The sequence below is a fragment of the Anser anser genome, assembly GCF_964211835.1.
Source record: "Anser anser genome assembly, chromosome: 2".
In the NCBI taxonomy this organism is placed as follows: Eukaryota; Metazoa; Chordata; class Aves; order Anseriformes; family Anatidae; genus Anser; species Anser anser.
Genome location: NC_139721.1, coordinates 160,133,323 through 160,146,273, shown reverse-complemented (window position 1 = coordinate 160,146,273; position 12,951 = coordinate 160,133,323). Strand labels below are relative to the sequence as shown.

General features: G+C 54.2%; 1 protein-coding gene across 5 annotated transcripts in view; it reads left to right on the top strand.

The window, feature by feature from the left end:
• Window positions 1–12,951, top strand: part of GJC2 (gap junction protein gamma 2) — a 31,090-nt gene that overhangs the window by 12,335 nt on the left and 5,804 nt on the right. The window contains exon 1 of one of the 5 annotated variants that reach the window (XM_083823733.1): window positions 2,107–2,407. The exons of 2 other annotated variants lie outside the window; for them this stretch is intronic. The gene's annotated coding sequence lies outside the window, so the exon portion shown is untranslated. Of the gene's footprint in view, window positions 1–2,106; window positions 2,408–9,006; window positions 10,208–12,951 lie in introns of those variants that run through there. 2 more of the 5 variants (XM_083823734.1, XM_083823732.1) reach the window with 2 other exon arrangements.

The window sequence follows — 12,951 nt, the reverse complement described above, 5'->3', positions numbered from 1 at the left end:
CGGTGCCTGAAAGAGGATGGCTGGCAGGAAACGAGAGCGCTGCTGTTCTCCAAGGCAGGGGTGGTGTTGCTCCTGCACTGATCCTTTAATTTTCCGTCGGGTTTTGGAAATTGGTGGCTATTACAGCCGGACAATTAAACGCAGAGAGAACGGCCAACAGGAAAAAAATAAGACTTGATCAGCTGAATTTTTGAAATTAGGATGGATTGAGGATGTTTGAATGGAGAGCAGCAGAGCAGGGGCTGCCTGGGGTCTGGAGCTGTGGTCCCAGAGATGTGGCACCAGGTGTGCCAGGAATGGGTTTGGTGAACAATGGTCGTTGGAGCTGGTAGGACAGATAAAACTGGCAAGGCTGGAGGCAAGGGATCGTGGTGGAGCAATGCCATGACATTTTGTTAGGGGTGTAGGCAGGAGGGAGATACACAACCAAGCTGGAGGCAATGGTGTGGCTGCTTGGGTCAAGACGGGCACGTGGGACAGAGGGGCAGTACCGTGGGGCAGGTGCACCTCTTGGGGTCACCCCAAAGATGGCACAGCAGCACCGAGGTTGGCTGTAGAGGGTTGAGGTGAAGGTTCCCAGACTTTGAGGGCAATAGGGACCCAATAAACAGCCAGGAAAAAAAGACAGTGGTGGATGAAGTTCTGCAAATGATGCAAGGAAGCTCGCAGGCCCTGTGCTCCTCAAGGCTCAGCGGGATGGATGCTGCTGTGGGGCTCTGCTCCAGCTCCTTGCTGCACGCACGGCCTGCAGGGCTCTACCTCGCCCGTCCACGTGCAGATCATCCTGCTGGAAAGCAACGCTGCAGGACAGAACTCGTGGGTTTGGTTCACGTCCCTTCCGTACAGGGCAGGGATTTGTGCTGTTACCGAGCCTTTCTCAGGAACACAGATGGTGTGGCGGTTTCTTCATTTTTTTCTGTCTGGAGGCTAAAGGGAGGACGCCTTGAAAAGGAAGGGAGGGAAGGGGCCAGAGGTGGAAGGAGGGAATTTTCAGGGAGATCTTCCCACAGCTTCATCTTCCCCCAGCTTCTGGTAACGGCCAGGTCACTGACCACAGCTGTTCACTCCAGAAAATTTCCAGGGGGCTTCCTGGAATACCCACGTGTGGTGGGCTGGGGGTCCAGCTGCTGCTGGAGCCCTGTTGAAGACGACAAACCTCGCTCAGCCAGCAGCAAACAGCGTCCCAATAGCCTCCTGTGGGTGTAACTGATACCCTGGCCTGGCATTCCTAAGAGCTGTTTATCACACAGTGGAGGAGGATCGTGGTTTTTTTTTTTTTCCTTTTTTACTCTCTTTCCTTTGTATTTTCCACGTCGTTTCACTCTTTAAGCAATGTTGAAATCGGCAGAGGAGGCTGAGCAGGGTCTGGGCAGCGAGCTTCGAAGAAAAGAAATGTGAGCACGAGACTAGGAGCCCAGGAAGGGGCTCGGTGAATGTCACGGGGGATTTCAGTGTTATTGATGATTAAATAGTGACTGTAGCATCCTCCACGTCCCATCTCAGCCTTGCAGTGGAGAAAACCTGCTTGGGGACCAGCCAAGTACCCGGCAGGGGGGTGTTTGGCCCCCGTGCCCACCCCAGCGATGCCGTGGGTACCATGGGCCCCTCCGCAGCCCAGCGAGTGGTGCAGGGTTTGGTGTCAGCTGCTCATTGCTCTACCAAACCTGCACCATGCACCTGGTGCTCTCTTGGGAAGATTCCCACCTCCAGGAGGGTGTTGTATCAGCAAAGAGAGAAGAAAACCTCATTTGGCTTCCCACCTGCCCCAGCCCCGAGCACCGGAGCGGCGTTGGCTCAGCCCCGCGTCCCTGCCTCTGCCAGATGCAAAGGTTCTCCCGTGCCAAATGTGAGGAAGGGCTGTCCCCCTCCTCCTCCCGCATCTCCCCCTCCTCCCCTTCTGCCTCGACCTGCTCATTCATGAAAAAATGCCTGTTGGACGGACGCGGACAGAGGAATTAGCGTTGGCGCGTTTCTTTTCCTCGCGTTGGCCAAGGGAGGTCGTAGGCTCAGAGGGTTTTAATCTTTGTTTTCACAGCTGGATCCGATATCGCCCTTTCTTCTCTCCGCCTTTTTATAGCTGCTCCCTCCCCACGAGCAACCTGTTGCAAAGCAGAGCGGGAGCGTGGAGCACAACCCGCTGCTGGCTTCCCCAGGGGCAGCGAGCCCCCACCTCGGGACCGACCACCCGCACGGCCCCACATCTTCATTAAGGATTATTTTAATCCCCTAAGAGATTTACGCTCTCCTACCGGGGTCCTGTGCCCACGAGGGCAATGCTGCAGTGAGGAAGGTGCCATCTCATGAGGATCCTCTGAGAGCCTCCGGCCACAGCTGGCTGCTTCCCTGCGGGCACCACGTGGGGTGAAGACGTCCCAGCAGCGTGGTCCGTCCTTCGGTAGGCAGCAAGGTGGGGTGTCTGCCTTAGCCCTGCGTGTGGGGTAGGAGGGGGCCATAGCAAACCAACCTGGGGACATCACCGTGTGGGGTGCTGTAGGGTTTGGTGGTGCTGGTGTAGGGCTTGGTGGTGCTGGTGTAGGGCTTGGTGGTGCTGGTGTAGGGTTTGGTGGTGCTGGTGTAGGGTTTGGTGGTGCTGGTGTAGGGCTTGGTGGCGCTGGTGTAGGGTTTGGTCATGCTGGTGTAGGGTTTGGTCATGCTGGTGTAGGGTTTGGTGGTGCTGGTGTAGGGCTTGGTGGTGCTGGTGTAGGGCTTGGTGGAGGTGGTGTAGGGTTTGGTGGTGCTGATGTAGAGCTTGGTGGTGCTGTTGTAGGGTTTGGTCATGCTGGTGTAGGGCTTGGTGGTGCTGGTGTAGGGCTTGGTGGAGGTGGTGTAGGGTTTGGTGGTGTTGATGTAGGATGTGGTGGTACTGATGTAGGGTTTGGTGGTGGTGGTGTAGGGCTTGGTGGTGCTGATGTAGGGTTTGGTGGTGCTGATGTACAGTTTGGTGGTGCTGGTGTAGGGTTTGTCGGAGGTGATGTGGGGGTTGGTGGTACTGATGTACAGTTTGGTGGTGCTGGTGTAGGGTTTGGCGGTGCTGGTGTAAGATCTGGTGGTACTGGTTTGGATAACTGTCCCATGCAGCAGACGGGCAGGTGGGTGCCCAAGGCTCGGACCTCTGGCTCTGAAGGTCTCCTTGGTGCCAAAGTGTGCTTCAGGCACCAGCACGGCCCAGATGGGGCCAGCTCCGTTCCCACCTGGATGCCAGCCTGAGGCCGCAGGGCCTGCCCCCTTGGCATGGGGGACCCAGTGGCATCCAGACACAAATTTTGATGTGATCCCTCATGCAGGGACTGCCAACCTCTCAGACATCCAGGAAGGCTCCCATCCTGCCCAGCCTGCGCTCTCCTTCGGATCACACTGCCCGTCCTTCATGATGCCCTGGGGCTCCCAGGGCAGGAACCGGACAGCTGGCCCAGCACCGGGCACTTCTCCGGGCATTTCTCTCTTCTATTCCTCTTTTTGGCACGTAGACACAACTGTTTAAACATCCCTGTGTATAATTATCTAGGCGGACATTTAAATATTTACTGGTGATACTGGGGTGACTGTAAATCTCAGTCAGCAGAGTAGAAACCTGCCCCGGTCACGCTGGGACCCCGGCCAGCAGGGTAGGAAAGCACTTGTAGTAATAATGTTTCCTTTTTTTTCTGTATTTTCTTTGCTGTCTGTTATCTAAGAACAGCTGGCAGGAGCATGTCCAACCCGTTTGTTTCCTCATTTATCACGTTCGAGTCTCTCACTCTCTTCCCTTTTAACTATCTTTAAATCTTATTAGTGATGGAAAAACATCACAAAGTCACGTCCAGATGTCTGGCACTTTTGCTTTGCCCTTCGCTTCGTTGTCTTCAGTCTCCTTACGTAGTTGATAATGGATTTGTGTGTGTGGAGGATGCCGGGGGGGGGTCCCTGCTCCTCTGGAGGGGATGGTGCCATCCGTTCCTCCCCAGCCCCCGTGGCCTTGCCGAGATCCCTCGGTTGGTAACCACTCCAGGTCCGAGCCCTTCCAGGTGTGGAAAGCCTTGGGAGGACATTTTGTGTGGCGTTTATCCGGGGAGGCAGCAGGGATAGGTTTGTCGGGGGGAGGGACGGTCTGGCAGCCATCCCCCACCCCTTTCCCCACTTGCACAACGCCGTTGTGGTTCTGCCTGGCCTGGTGAGTCGGAGGCTCCTCCAAAGCCAGGGGGTTGGGAAAAAGAGGCTCCAGTGCCTTGTCTGAGAGGTTTGGTGTCATGGACACACGTGTCCCATTCAGACATGGTTTTGGTTCACCCTACAAGCGTGGGCTCTTGAGCTCCACCTCAGCTCCTCCAAGCAGGCCGCTCATGGAGCTGCTGGGTTTAGGAGGCCACCACTGGTTTTGGAGCAGGTCTCTGCACCCCGAGCAGGTGCCACACCACACCAGAAAGACTTTCCACCTGCTCACAAGCACGGCAGCTCTTCCAAACCACCCCACGGGGGCTTCAGCCGCACTGCTGCTGAAGGCACTAAGGCCTGAGGCCTGCCCGGAGGGACAGGGCAGGCACCTGGCTTGCTGCTGGTGGCCTGTAGACCAGGTTGGATGAAGGTGTGACCACATGTAGGGCATGGACCTGGCTCACGTAGCTGAGCTGGATCCCCCACGGGTCCCATTCCCACACAGCTTCGTGGGGACTTGCTCTCTGCAAGTCCCTGTCCTCACCAGGGCTGTGGTACAGCTCCTCTAATCCTCAATACCTTGGTTGGCAAATTGGTTACTTTTGGGGTGTTGAAGAGGCAAAGATAACTTTGAATCAGGTCATTCTGGGCTTCTCCTGCACTCGGGGGTTAAGAAATCTCCACCAAATCCCATCTCCAGAGCCATCCTCCCTCCTGCGCTGTGGTTTGGGCAGGCGGACATCTGACAGAGGAGGCACGTGGTGATGGAGGTGACGCCGTCCTTCTTCTTGTTGGAACTCCTACAAAAACAGGCAAACTCTCAACGTCAGCAACCCACCTGTGTTTTTGCTCCCCACTTTCCTCCTCCCTTTTCCTGGGGCTCTTCCAAGCTCCTCTCTAACACACCACCTCTGCCCGTTGACAGGTGTTAGGGGAAACAAAACCCTTCTGGAACAGCCAAAAATGTGTCCGTTTTCAGTGCAGCTTGACTTTTTCCAGCGTTCCCTCATCTTTCCCGTGCACCCTGGCCTTTTTCCTCTTGATGCGCCTCTGCTCAGTGAACCGCTAAAGGAGGAACGACCACGGGGGCGAGGACAGGCGGAGGTGATGCGCCGCGAACTTTTGCACATCCATTGTTGCCCGGGGATCCACTTCCTCTGATTTTGATGGATTTTTTGAATTTTTTTTTTTTTTTCCTGCAAGTTCAGGAAGGTCTCCAACGAGCCCACCCTGGCGGGGCTTCACAGGGCCATGCCGTCGGCCAGCCAGCGCTGGGAACGCCGGCTGGGAAGTTTATTGCTTCCTGTTATGTGCCGCGGTGGGTTGGTGGGAGAGACGTGGGCCAGCGCCGGCACCAGGTACTGCCCCGGCACACGGGGTGGGGTTGGAAACGGCCCCTTTTCCTCTTTGCTTCTCCAGCTACTTCAGGAAAGGGAAGCAAATAAAAGGAATAATTGCTCGATTTGGCCTTTGCAGGGACCTCTGGCTGTTGAGGCAGATCTCCGCCTTTGGTCTGCTTGCTTTGGAGCAAGAACAGACGCAGAAAAATATCCTATAAAGGATATTCACCAAGCAGCGTCCCCACAGGTCCCCATCACGGTACCTTTCTTGCCACCTCTTGGTACATCGGCCTTGAAAACTTAACTGAAATGTTCCTGACAGACCAAAAAAACCAAAAAAGTGGTTTTGTCAACATCGAAATTTATCTCAGGAATGTGTCCATCACAGCGAAAATTTCAGCTGGGAAGGGCTGGAATAAATCGCTTCTGCGCTTCAGCCCAGGCTTAAATGCTTCCTCTGGGCTTTTGTGCTTTGTGATTTAAATCTTATTGTTATTTTCCTTTATTGGATTTTTCTTGTCATTTTCAAAGTGAAGTGCTTTTACCTTTCCGCAGTTATGATTCAGTGAAATCCCAGGGAAACGTTTCACCGCTTTTCAGCAGAAACATTATTCATCCTGCTAACATCTGGCTTTTTCCTCCAATTACCAACCAAACCAAATTTAACAGGAATTCTGTTTTCTGACCTATCTTCTGGGCTGACTGAGGCCAAAGCGTGGTCCAAATTCAGTGGCAGTTGAGAGCTAGAGTTTATATTTTCCGAGTGCATTAAATAAAGCAGCTTCCACCTTGTTTTCAAGGTTACCCTTACGTTACCCAGCCAACATCCCCATGGGCTGTTTTTTTTTTCTTGATTTGGTCCTTGAAAGAGGCAGAGACCTGCTACAATGTCATGATCCAGACCGAAACCTTCTCGGGTTGATCCAACAAGAAGAGCTGGGAGCAAAATCACCAAAAACAGAGCCCGATGATGAACGGGTAGAAGTGTCTGCTCACTGGCTTAACATCCCTTCTTTACGCCTCACCATAGTTCTGAAAAGTCCACGCAGAGATTTGTGATGGAGCAGATTTTAGCAACAGACACTGCCATAACGTTTTACCCCGCCTGTAAATTTTGTGGTAAGACCGTTTTGAGGTTTTGGCTGAGTCCCTACGACGTGAGTCCTGCTTACTCCCAAGCCTTGGAGGACGCCCAAAGCTCTGGATGAAGGAGGGAAGTTTGCACAGCCGAGGATCGGGGTGGTCTGTAAGGTCCCTTGCAGCCGAAACCGTGCTGTGGTTCTAGGTCCAAAATGAGCCTGTAAAGTCCATTTTGCATGGGAAATAGGACATAAATGGCAAAGTCAGTTATTAATCACTGGTGGTGGGGGAAAAAAAAAAAAAAGAAAAAAAAGAAAGAGAGTAGAAATTCTCTGAGTCTCATAATTTTGAGGACAAGACCAGGGGGATTTCTGGAGGTGGTGTTTGAGGAAATGCAAGCTCTTGTGACCTGGGCTGGATGTGAAGCCAGCAGCAGGTGTGAGGCAGTCCTCTGCCTCCTCGTCCTCGTCCTCCTTGTTCTTCTCTTCCTCCTCTTCATCCTCCTCCTCTTCATCCTCCTCCCCCACCAGTGCCCCGCTCCGGGAGGAGCAGAAAAGGAGGCTAATGGCAGGAAGAAGGGAATCAGAGACGGGAGGAAGCACCGACGAGGGAGGTTGCCCTTCCCTGAAGCATGTTTACATATGACAAAAATCCCCGCTGAAAGCTGTTTCTGGAACCGCGGTGCTCTGCTCAAGGCACGGGGCTGCAAATAGCAGTCCAGACAAACCAGAAGCACTAACGAAATCAAAACCTGCCTCTTTTTTTTTTTTTTTTTCCTGTTTAGCTGCAATGTTTTAAATCGTCACCTCTGCTTGCACAGCCTGTCTTTCAGTGGCTCTCACCACCACTCACCAGTAACGCTGTGGTGCTTATCCCTTTTTTCTCTCTAAGTTTTGTAAAATTTGTCTCAACACGGTGACGTTGCTTCCTGGGTCTTGTTTTAAAGAGCAGGCCTGTTATCTGAACAAAGACTCTTTTCTTCATTTTGCGTTGTTATGAAACAGATCAAATGAAAAACCAAAAGGTGGAAATTAGAGAAGAAAAGGAACCCCGTGCAATGCAGTACAGAGCTTCGGAGACTTGGGGCCAGGCTGCCTACCTATGGCTGCCGCTCACCACTGCAGGCAGGGAGATGCAGCACCAGATATTACTGTAATTAGTGGCAGCAGTTACTCATTTTAATGGGACATCCGAGAGAAACACATCCAGACCAATGCCTGGCTGGAGAGGTGGCTCCCAGCAGCCAAAAGTGCTCAAGCCTGCGTTACATCCACTCCCCTCCATCCCCACCGTTGTTTCTTGTTTGGTGCCAAGCACCAAATGGAGCCAGGACACGGGACGCTGCACAGAGAGTGAGAAGGTGCCTGTTGCTGCTTTAGCCTCTAACATTTATTTATGGCTAGAAAAGCTCTGTTTGGTCTCCAGTGCCTGCCTTGGGAGGAAGAAAACACAAGCTGTTTATAAGTGCGCATATCCCTGCCGTCCTCTGCTATTACCCTGGCTACACGCAGCGAAGGTTTTGCCATGCATGCAGCCTGCTCGGACGGTGACAACCAAACTAAAGCACGCAGGAGAAAACGCTCAGCCTCCAGCCCTCTGCCTCCTTCCCCAGGTGATGCTTTGGTTCGGGGAGATGGGAACCACTTGATCCCCACCAGTGCGGGCGGCTGCTGGAGCTGCTGGAGCAGCCAGTGCCCTGCTCGCCCGAAAAACAGCCACCCCAAGAAGACGTCCACCAGAAGAGATTGCTGTGTGTATAAATAACCCGCACGGTTTGAAAGCAGAGGGTCTGGAGAGGCTGCGGGACCCACGGGACTGGGACGGTGCCGAGCTGCCTTTTATCTCCCAGCCGCTGCCTGCGCTCCTGCAGAGCCTGGAAGTTGTTCTCAGCTGGTTATTTTTAAAGAACTAATAATACTTCTCCGCAGCTCCGTCCTGCACCCGCTGGGGCTGGTGGAAGTCTTGCCACGCTCCGTGGTGGGAATGAGGTTTTGGTGGCCATCCCTCAGGTCTGCTGGGTCTCACGGTCCTTCAGAGGTCGCTGGTGTGAAATGCGCTGGAAGCCGGATGGGAGAAGGCTCCCAGGGACCATGCGGTGGCCCCTGTGGAGGTGCCCACCAGGTGTCCCCACCACGTTGTCCCCAGACGTGAAGGACCCTGTCCCTCCAGCCTGCTGGAGGCCAGACCCAGCCCTGAGATGTTCTCAGGGCTAACATGAGATTTTTCTCCTTCTCCGTGGGGTCCCGATGGTCCAGGGAGGTCGGGGCATTGCTGGAGGAGATCTCCAGCCCTGGTGGTCTCAGGAACCAGCTCCGTATCACCCCAAGTCCTTTGAGAGTGCAAGCTTTGTAGGCATGCTAAGCACTTAAGTTGGAGCATGAAGCCGGGGTCATGACCATTTAACCTCTTTAGGGATTCACTCCCCCCAAAATCCCTCCCTGGACCTGTCTTCCCCTAGAGTGGCAGCCACCCCTCAAGGGTATGTTCAGCCCTACATCCAACTTTCCCGAATATAAGGATTTTCCCACCTGCCTATCAGAGATGGCTACTTCTGAGCAATGAATTAACTGACCGATTAATTAAACGAAATGACTTTGGAAATCTGTAGCAAATACCCTGCTTTGTCGGGACCTTACTGGGATAAAAGTTCCCAAAAAGGCATATGTTCTCTAATGTGATTCCCCTCGATCAAAATGTGCCTCCTCCCGCGCTTTCTCCCCTCAAAGGCTGAGTCAGATCCTTTTCGTGACTTGCTGGCTGCTGCTTCCTTCTCCTCCCGGGGAGACTTTCTGCCTCCACCCTCTGCTTTCACCCAGCAGCTACCTGGAGCCCCAGCGCCGATCCCACCGGTGCCAACGACTCCCCATGGGCAGAGCAGGGACGAGAGGTGCCCCCGGACCACCAGGAGGGAGGGTTTCTTCTCCACTTTCCTTAGGCTTCATGCGCATTCCCACGCTTCTTATTTCTTTTTCCTCCTGCAAAGAAGCCAGAAAGCCAGAATGTGTATCCCAAAGCCCTTCCCCATCCTTTTTCTACCCTCTGCCCCCATCCAGGTGCTCCGAGGGAGCACCACGTCTTTCAGAGAAAGCCTCGCCTCGAGGAACACCAACGCAGGACCTTCACACTGCCTTTCCTCGCTGCTGAGCCTTGCTTCTTTCTTACTCTCTTTTTTTTTTTTTTTCCACCAGCTCTCTCCCCGAGAAACTTTTGCCAAAATGCATTTTCCACATGTTCCCTATTAGTCATGCTCTCTGTCTTACAAATCTGTTACCAGCGCCACTAGCTGATGCTATTAATTTACTTCCAGCCGGCTCGAGAGCTCGGCAGCAAAATTCCAGGCAGCGTTCCTAAAACCAGACCCGGCGGCTTGTTTGGATTTAAAACCCATGCCTCCTTCCCCCCTCCGGGATATAGATTCCACCTTCTCCCAAGGCTTGGGGAGACCCGGCGAGGTGTGGAAGCAGGAGGTTGCGGTGGGAGCGGGGCTGCCCCAGAGGCGGGGTCTGCAGTGCCTTAAATTCACCCCCGGAGCTCCGGTTTCCAACGGCCGGGGCATGGCTTGACCGCAGCGGTGGCGGCAGCAGGAGTTTATCTAGGGCAAGGCGCAGGAATGCCGACAGAGGAGGGCAAGCCGCCGCAAGAAGCACCATGTCTCTGTGAGTACGTTTCCCATTGTTTTCCCTTCAGTTTAAACAACTGGGTGGGAAGCGAGCGGAAAGGAAGGACGTCCAGCGAGCACGGATTTTCTTCTTTTTTTTTTTTTCATCTATTATTCTTTTTTTCTTCTTCTATTATTCATTTTTTCTTCCATTATTCTTTTACTTATTTTTTTTTCTCCCTGTTCTGCTTAGTTTACCCTCGGCTTTTAAAGTTTTCCCAGTTCCAACAGTCGTGCCTGCGATTGCACAGAGGGGTCAGTGGATTTGGGGAAGTAACCGCGGTGGGAACGTGGAGCCAGCAGCTAATTCCTGGCTAAAATTGTCACTATCCTAAAACGCTGCTGCCGGGCAGAGAGGTCCAGCCGCTCTCTGTGCACCGTGTGCCCGATGTGCACCCCATGCACGGCAGCAGGGCTGGAGAAGCGTGCAGGCGGATGGCTGTGAATGAATGGATTTCCGAGCCGGAGGGATGGGAGGTCCTCTCAGGGGATATCTGTAGCAGATAATAGGGCTACAAAAGCCAACAAATCCCAACCGTCTACCTGCTGCAGACCCGTGCACCCCTTCCCCAGGGGCTCGGCTGCCTGCCCTCTGCACTCAGCGGAGGAATGAGGGCTGCAGCACACAGATGCAAAAATCCAGTTCTTGGGCTTCGATAGCCAGCAGCGTGCGGAGCTGAGATACTGTCCTGGCCTGTTACCGTCCTCCCCATCGGCAAAAGTGAACGAATCCTTCCTCAGAAGCTTGTTTGTGTTAGAACTGGTTTTAAAATGTTAGCATAATACTCTCTCCCCACAGCTAAAGGCATGGAAATCCCACAGCGTTGCCTTCCCGGCTGGCACGTCGCAGGCCGAGCACGGGAAGCAGAACCAAGCTGGCCCTAGGAGGGTTTCTGCCCTCATTTCCCCCGGGTCCAGGGGCTGCAGGAGCTGATTTCCGCAGATGTTTCTGAGGGTCCAGGACAGCACCGACAGCTCTGCCTGTAGCTGGCATCCTCTGCGCGCCTCCTCAAAGCCCCAGCCTGCCAGTTCTGCTGGTTCACGGCCTCTCTCCCTGACGCAGGGGGGCTGTGAATGTTTTTATGCCAACGTGGTGGGGTGCTCCTTTCTGAAAAATGCCTCCCAGAGGAGTCAGTGGGTGCTTTGCTAACAATCCTGACTAATAGGATTATTATAGTTAGGATCCAAAGTGGAGTATTTGCTCCAAAATCCATCATTACCTGGGGCAGGCCCTCGCTGCTCCAGCCAAACTGCTGCTGGGAGGTGACTCCAGTCTGTGTGGATGGTGTCACAGAACCACAGCATGGTTTGGGTTGGAAGGGACCTTAAAAATCATCCAGTTCCAACCTGTGCCATGGGCAGGGCCCCCTGCCCCCAGCCCAGGCTGCCCCCAGCCCCATCCAGCCTGGCCTTGGGCACTGCCAGGGATGGGGCACCCACAGCTCCTGGGGGCAGCCTGGGCCAGGGCCTCACCTCAATATGAGTGAAGAATTTCTTCCCAATATCTAGTCTAAATCTCCCCTCTTTTTGTTTAAGGCCATTCCCCTTGTCCTATCCCTACACAGAGTCCCTCCCCAGCTGTCCCGCAGCCCCTGAAGGCCGCTGTGAGGTCTCCCCAGTCCCTGAGCGACCCTTGCAAAATGCTGAATTGCCCCCAGGGCCCGCCTCAGGCGAGCACCGAGCTGACAAACGAACTGCTCTACGGGACATTTGAAGTCCATGTTTTCGAACAAGCCCAATTTGGGGCTCACAGCTAATTGGGGAAGCAGACGGTGGCTGAGCACCGACATGGGGACCAAGGGGCTGGGGCCCCGTGTGCTCCGTGCAGGCCCCAGACTTGCCTCAGCTGGACAGGGGTGCTCCAGAGGTGGAGGCACCATGTCCCACAGTGGGCAATCGGCACCCTGGTGCCTTCCCTTCCTACCCCCTGTCAGCTGGAGCTTGGCTGAGCGCTGGGATTAATCCTACAAATTGGCCGAGGCCCCATTCTGCCCTAATAGATCAGGGGCACAACGCAGAGGGAGGGCTGAAAACACCTTAAAGTGGGTCCAGCGGGTCTAAAAGAAGCAAAAGGTGCTCAAAGGGGACGGTTTCCTGCCTCACCCCAGATAAATAACATAACGCTAAACCCAAATTCTTTAATAAAGAAAGAAGAGCTCTGTGGGGTCACTTTCCACGTTCTTCTGCAGTGGCTGAGCTGTTGTTTTTGTGGCAGCGTTTCTGGACTGACCATCAGGTCTGAGGCGTCACATTTGGGGCAGGAGATGAGGATTTCTGGTCCCAGTAGCATTGAGGGCTGTAGTGCTTCTCCAGGTAAGCTGAGGGCAGAGAGGAGACCTTCCCCAGCCCTGCTGGCTGGGCCGAGCTCTTTCCCTGCTCCCTGCCCCGGTTTCTCCAGCTGCGGGACAGGAATTACAGCCCCCAGCACCATCTGCAGCGCTCCCGCGGTCCCAGCCTGGTGTGTGAAGACCTGGGAGTTTGGGTTCACAGAGGTTTTGTTTGATCTAGAAATAGCAGGGTTAGAAAATTCCATCTGCCGGCTCTCGAGAGCCCTCGACAGTGGAAGAATTGAGCTGGATCTCGAGCCTCCGGCTGCGCGAAGGCGAGCGCTGAGCAAACCAGAGCTGCTTGGCTCCCGTCCTAAGAAGCAGCGTGAGCAAAATAACATTCCAGGAAGGCAAAACGTGGAGAACAGAGCAAGTCACGTTCGTGGCTTGCTCGTGTGCCGGCTGCTGCTCGCAG